This window comes from Callorhinus ursinus, unplaced genomic scaffold (genome assembly GCF_003265705.2).
Source record: "Callorhinus ursinus isolate GAN/ISIS: 27379988/994484 unplaced genomic scaffold, GSC_fseal_2.0 scaffold5, whole genome shotgun sequence".
Lineage (NCBI taxonomy): Eukaryota > Metazoa > Chordata > Mammalia > Carnivora > Otariidae > Callorhinus > Callorhinus ursinus.
Genome location: NW_027397067.1, coordinates 11,802,575 through 11,810,247, shown reverse-complemented (window position 1 = coordinate 11,810,247; position 7,673 = coordinate 11,802,575).

Sequence of the window (7,673 nt, the reverse complement as noted above, 5' to 3'; positions counted from 1 at the left end):
GTGTTCCATGATTCATTGTTTGTGTATAACACCCAGTGCTCCATGTATAACCCTCAGTTTGTTTTTCAGAGTCCACCATCTCTCATGGTCCGTCTCCCCCTCCAATTTCCCCCCTTCATTCTCCCCCTCCTGCTATCTTCTTCTTCTTCTTCTTTTTTTTCTTACCGTATATTGCATTATTTGTTTCAGAGGTACAGATCTGTGATTCGACAGTCTTGCACAATTCACAGTGCTCACCATAGCACATACCCTCCCCAATGTCTATCATCCAGCCACCCCATCCCTCCCACCCCCCACCACTCCAGCAACTCTCAGTTTGTTTCCTGAGATTAAGAATTCCTCATATCAGTGAGATCATATGATACATGCCTTTCTCTGATTGACTTATTTCGCTCAGCATAACACCCTCCAGTTCCATCCATGTCGTTGCAAATGGGAAGATCTCATTCCTTTTGATGGCTGCATAATATTCCATTGTGTATATCTACCACTTCTTCTTTATCCATTCATCTGTCAATGGACAACTTGGCTCCTTGCACATTTTGGCTATTGTGGACATTGCTGCTATAAATATTGGGGTGCATATACCCCTTTGGACCCTTACACTTGTATCTTTGGGGTAAGTACCCAGTAGGGCAATTGCTGGATCATATGGTAGCTCTATTTTCAACTTTTTGAGGAACCTCCATACTGTTTTCCAAAGTGGCTGCACCAGCCTGCATTCCCATCAACAGTGTAGGAGGGTTCCCCTTTCTCTGCATCCTCGCCAGCATCTGTCATTTCCTGACTTGTTCATTTTAGCCATTCTGACGGGTGTGAGGTGATATCTCATTGAGGTTTTGATTTGGATTTCCCTGATGCCAAGCAATGTTGAGCACTTTTTCATGTGTCTGTTGGCCATTTGGATGTCTTCTTTGGAAAAATATCTGTTTGTGTCTTCTGCCCATTTCTTGATTGGATCATTTGTTCTTTGGGTGTTGAGTTTGATAAGTTCTTTATAGATTTTGGATACTAGCCCTTTATCTGATATGTCATTTGCAAATATCTTCTCCCATTCTGTCGGTTGTCTTTTGGTTTTGTTGACTGTTTCTTTTGCTGTACAAAAGCTTTTTATCTTGATGAAGTCCCAGTAGTTCATTTTTGCCCTTGCTTCCCTTGCCTTTGGTGATGTGTCTAGGAAGAAGTTGCTGTGGCTGAGGTCGAAGAGGTTGCTGCCTGTGTTCTCCTTTAGGATTTGATGGACTCCTGTCTCACATTTAGATCTTTCAACCATTTGGAGTCTATTTTTGTGTGTGGTGTAAGAAAATGGTCCAGTTTCATTCTTCTGCATGTGGCTGTCCAATTTTCCCAACACCATTTGTTGAAGAGACGGTCTTTTTCCATTGGACATTCTTTCCAGCTTTGTCAAAGATTAGTTGACCATAGAGTTGAGGGTCCATTTCTGGGCTCTCGATTCTGTTCCATTGATCTATGTGTCTGTTTTTGTGCCAGTACCATACTGTCTTGATGATGACAGCTTTGTAATAGAGCTGGCAGTCCAGAATTGTGATGCTGCCAGCATTGCTTTTCTTTTTCAACATTCCTCTGGCTATTCAGGGTCTTTTCTGGTTCCATACAAATTTTTGGATTATTTGTTCCATTTCTTTGAAAAAAGTGGATGGTATTTTGATGGGGATTGCATTGAATGTGTAGATTGCTCTAGGTAGCATTGACATCTTCACAATATTTGTTCTTCCAATCCATGAGCATGGAATGTTTTTCCATTTCTTTGGGTCTTCCTCACTTTCTTTCGTGAGTATTTTATAGTTTTCTGAGTACAGATCCTTTGCCTCTTTCATTAGATTTATTTCTAGGTATTTTATGGTTTTGGGTGCAATTGTAAATGGGATCAACTCCTTAATTTCTCTTTCTTCTGTCTTGTTGTTAGTGTATAGGAATGCCACTGATTTCTGTGCATTGATTTTTATATCCTGCCACTTTACTGAATTCCTGTATGAGTTCTAGCAGTTTTGGGGTGGAGTCTTTTGGGTTTTCCACATAAAGTATTGTATCATCTGCAAAGAGTGAGTGTTTGACTTCTTTGCCAATTCGGATGCCTTTTATTTCTTTCTGTTGTCTGTTTGCTGTGGCTAGGACTTCTAATACTATGTTGAATAACAGTGGTGATAGTGGATATCCCTGCCGTGTTCCTGATGTTAGGGGGAAAGCTCTCAGTTTTTCTGCATTGAGAATGATATTCGCTGTGGGGTTTTCATAGATGGCTTCTATGATATTGAGGTATGTACCCTCTATCCTTATACTCTGAAGAGCTTTGATCAAGAAAGGATGCTGTACTTTGTCAAAAGCTTTTTCTGCATCTATTGAGAGGATCATGATTCTTGTTCTTTCTTTTGTTAATGTATTGTATCACGTTGATTGATTTGCAGATGTTGAACCAATCTTGCAGCCCAGGGATAAATCCCACTTGATCATGGTGAGTAATCCTTTTAATGTACTGTTGTATCCTATTGGCTAGTATTTTGGTGAGAATTTTTGCATCCATGTACATCAAGGATATTGGTCTGTAATTCTCCTTTTTGTTGGGGTCTTTGTCTGGTTTGGGGATCAAGGTAATGCTGGCCTCATAAAAAGAGTTTGGAAGTTTTCCTTACATTTCTATTTTTTGGAACAGTTTCAGGAGAATAGGTATTAATTCTTCTTTAAATGTTTGGTAGAATTCCCCTGGGAAGCCATCTGGCCATAGGCTTTTGTTTGTTGGGAGGTTTTTGATGACTGCTTCAATTTCCTTAGGGGTTATAAGTCTGTTCAGGTCTTCCTTTTCTTCCTGGTCCAGTTTTAGGAGTTGATACATCTCTAGGAATGCATCCATTTCTTCCCGGTTATCTAATTTGCTGATATATAGTTGCTCACAATATGTTCTTATAATTGTTTGTATTTCTTTGGTGTTGGTTGTGATCTCTCCTCTTTCATTCATGATTTTGTTGATTTGGGTCATGTCTCTTTTCTTTTGGATAAGTGTGGCCAGGGGTTTATCAATCTTGTTAATTCTTTCAAAGAATCAGCTCCTAGTTTTGTTGATCTGTTCTACTGTTCTTTTGGTGTCTATTTCATTGATTTCTGCTCTGATCTTTATTATTTCTCTTCTCCTGCTGGGTTTAGGCTTTATTTGCTGTTCTTTCTCCAGCTCCTTTAGGTGTAGGGTTAAGTTGTGTATTTGAGACCTTTCCTGTTTCTTGAGAAAGGCTTGTATTGCTATGTACTTTCCTCTTATGACTGCCTTTGCTGCATCCCAAAGTTTTTGAACAGTGTGTTTTCATTTTCATTTGGTTCCATGAATTCTTTTAATTCTTCTTTAATTTCCTGATTGACCCATTCATTGTTTAGTAGTATGCTCTTTAGCCTCCATGTATTTGAGTTCTTTCCGACTTTCCTCTTGTGATTGAGTTCTAGTTTCAAAGCACTGTGGTCTGAAAATATGCAGGGAATAATCCCAATCTTTTGGTACCAGTTGAGACCTGATTTGTGACCTAGGATGTGATCTATTCTGGAGAATGTTCCATGGGCACTAGAGAAAATGTGTTTTGCTTTGGGGTGGAATGTTCTAAACATATCTGTGAAGTCCATTTGGTCCAGTGTGTCATTTAAAGTCTTTATTTCCTTGTTGATCTTTTGCTTAGATGATCTGTCCATTTCAGTGAGGGGGGTGTTAAAGTCCCCCACTATTATTGTATTGTTGTCGATGTGTTTCTTTCCTTTTGTTATTAATTGCCTTATATAATTGGCTGCTCCCATATTAGGGGCATAGATATTTACAATTGTTAGATCTTCTTGTTGGATAGACCCTTTAAGTAGGATATAGTGTCCTTCCTCATCTCTTATTACAGTCTTTGGTTTAAAATCTAATTTGACTGATATAAGAATTGCCACCGCAGCTTTCTTTTGGTGTCCATTAGCATGGTAAATGGTTTTCCACCTCTTCACTTTCAATGTGGGGGTGTCTTTGGGTCTAAAATGAGTCTCTTGCAGACAGCATATCGATGGGTCTTGTTTTTTAATCCAATCTGATAGCCTGTGTCTTTTGATTGGGGCACTTAGCCCATTTACATTCAGGGTAACTATTGAAAGATATGTATTTAGTGCCATTGTATTGCCTGTAAGGTGACTGTTACTGTATATTGTCTGTGTTCCTTTCTGGTCTATGTTGCTTTTAGGGTCTCTGTTTGCTTAGAGGACCCCTTTCAATATTTCTTGGAGTGTTGGTTTCGTGTTTGCAAATTCCTTTAGTTTTTGTTTGTCCTGGAAGCTTTTTATCTCTCCTTCTATTTTCAATGACAGCCTAGCTGGATATAGTGTTCTTGGCTGCATATTTTTCTCGTTTAGTTCTCTGAAGATATCATGCCAGTCCTTTCTGTCCTGCCAGGTCTCTGTGGATAGGTCTGTTGCCAGTCTAATGCTTTTACCAATGTAGGTTATAGATCTCTTCTCCTGAGCTGCTTTCAGGATTTTCTCTTTGTCTCTGAGACTTGTAAGTTTTATTACTAGATGTTGGGGTGTTGACTTATTTTTTATTGATTTTGAGAGGGGTTCTCTGTGCCTCCTGGATTTTGATGCCTGTTTCCTTCCCCAAATTAAGGAAGTTCTCTGCTATAATTTGCTCCAATATACCTTCTGCCCCTCTCTCTCTTTTTTCTTCTTCTGGGATCGCAATTATTCTAATGTTGTTTCGTCTTATGGTATCGCTTATCTCTCAAATTCTGCCTCGTGATCCAGTAGTTGATTATCTCTTTTTCTAAGTTTCTTTATTTTCCATCATTTCATCTTCTGTATCACTAATTCTCTCTTCTGCCTCATTTATCCTAGCAGTTAGCACCCCCATTTTTTATTGCACCTCATTAATAGCCTTTTTGATTTCGACCTGGTTAGATTTTGGTTCTTTTATTTCTCCAGAAAGAGTTTCTCTAATAACTTCTATGCTTTTTTCAAGCCTAGTTAATATCTTTAAAATCATCATTCTGAACTCTAGTTCCGACATGATACTAGTGTCCATTTTGAGTAGGTCCCCTGGCAGTCGGTACTGCCTCTTGTTCTTTTTGTTGAGGTGATTTTTTCCATCTTGTCATTTTGTCCAGAGGAGAATAGATGAATGAGAGAACAAAATGCTAACAGTGTGACAACATCCCCAGAAAATATACTCTAAAAAAATCAGAAAAGACCTGAAACCAGGGGGAAAGAAAGGGAAAGAAATAAAAAAGGAAAAGAAAAAGAGAGAAAAAGAGAAAAAGATAACGATAAAAACAAAGAAAAACAGAACAAAACAGAAAAAAAACAGAATATGATCAAATATGATCAGACTGGTGCATAGATCAGTGCCACACACTAAGTCTTGGGTGTATTTTGGTCTGTTAGAAGAAAGTGCCTCCCAAAATTTTAAAGAAAGAAAAACTTATATATGTACAAAAATAAGGTTAATACGACGAGGGGATGGAATATGACTGTAAAGATGAAAATCATAAAATTTTTTTAAAAGGAATTGATAAGAAGTTGTTTGAAAAAAGAAAGAAGAGGATTAAAAAAAAAAAAGGGAGAGAATGTGATCAGGCAGGAGACTAGAACAAAGCTATACACCAGAAATTTAGGGTATATTTTGATCTGTTAGAAGAAACTGTATCTCAAAATTTTAAAGAGAGAACAACTTATTTATATATGCCAAAAGTAAGGGTAACTACTATAAAGGAATAGAATGACTCTAAAAATGAAAAACAAAAAGTTTTTTAAAAAAGGGATTGATAAAATGTTGGTTGAAAAAGGGAAAAAGAAAAATTAAAAAAAAAAGTTAAAAAATTTAACTTTGAAAGACTAAAGAATAATGGTAAAAAAGCCATGGAGTCTCTGTGCAGTATTCTCCTAGCTCTGGAGTTCAGCCGTTCTCATTGATGGGTAAAGTTGGTCTTGGCTGGCTGTTCTTGCTGATCTTCTGGGGGAGGGGCCTTGCCGTGGTTCCCTCATGTCTTTGCTGGAAGTGGAATTGCCTCGGCCTTGCTGGGGTCTGGGCTAAGTAATCTGCTTGGGTTTGCTCTCGGGAGCTTTTGTTCCCTGCAAGCTTTTGGTACAGCTTTGGAGGACAAGAATGAAATGGTGGCCTCCCAATCACCACCCTGGAGGAGCTGAGAACTCGGCGCCCCACTCTTCAGTGCGCCCCCAGAGAAAAGCAGTCAATTACTCCCATCTCCCCAGTCTCCAGCTTGTGACCGAGTATTTCTATCTCTGGCACCCAACACCTGTGGAGTCTCCAAACCCAGCAGATCCCTGTGGTGCGTTCCCGTGCCACTCCCCCCGGGGGAGGAAGGGGAGTCTCCCCAGATCTGCCGCTTGTTGTGTCCCTGCTTGAAGAGCAGTGGCCTAACTGTGCGGTGGATCACAGTTTATGGCAACCTCGAGCTGAGAGCCCACTCCCGGCTCCGTCTCTGCAGCCGGCTTCCCTGCTCCGATACCTGGGAGCTCTGCTGCACTCAGGCACCCCGTCTTCCTGTGACCCCGAGGGTCCTGAGACTACCCTGTCCCACGAGGGTTCCACCATCCGCTTAGCCACTGGAGCGACGTCCCTCAGGGAGCCGACTTCTAAAAGTTCCGATTTTGTGCTCCGCTACTCTATCACTTGCCAGAAGCGGCCGACGGAGGCCCCCTCCCCCGCCGTCTATCCTCCCGAATATCGCCTCGGATTCACTTCTCCGCACGTCCTACCTTCCAGTAAGTGGTCGCTTCTCTGTTCAGAGAGTTGTTGCTACTCTCCTCTTCGATCTCCTGTTGAGTTCGTAGGTGTTCAGAATGGTTTGATCCCTATCCAGCTGAATTCCTGGGACCAGATGAAATCCAGGTCTCCTACTCCTCTGCCGTCTTGCTCCACCCCCCTCTTTTCTGTGCCTTCTTATAAAAAAATGTCAAGAATTTTTGTTCCACTGTTCTCCTGTATTAGATGTTGGTTATACATTATTTTCCCCAACTTAAGGTGTTACCATAAAGATCAGAACATTCATTCTTGATTTATTAAAGATTAATATATATTAGTACTTTTATAACATCCTAGATAATGAAATATCTGAATATTTTAAATCCATTTACCCTTTTGTGCTATTGTTTTCATGTAATTATTTCATCTACATGCCTTAGTTTGGCTTCTACCTTCTCCCCCTGCCCTCCCCACCCCAAACAGTTCCTGGAATAAGAATTAACTTTCAGAGTTATTTGGAAATTGATCCCAGAAGGAAAGTGATCAAGTGGGGAAGGGAGAAAAGTCAAAAAAGTCTATCTTAATGATCAGGTCACAGTTTGGAGGCTTAAATGTGTTCAGGACTGTACTGGGTTGAATGGTTTAACCATTCATGCTGCTTCAACTGTTTATTACATTCTCAATGTCAATTAGTGTATTTTTCTGTACCAAAGTGTGCATTTGATTTTTTTTAATTAATTCCAGTTTTCTGGTAAGATTCAGATGATGAGATGAACTGTAGCCTATTAAATTGTTGTGCTCCAGCCTGTTTGTACCTCCAATATTGGCACTGTGTGTTGATCTGTTTCTGTTGTTCATTTTTCCTCTTTACTTTCATTCATTTGGTCCTACCATTGTGTGAAGCTCTGGGTTATGCTATCTTCCTCCAGAGAGGATTTGTTTTTCT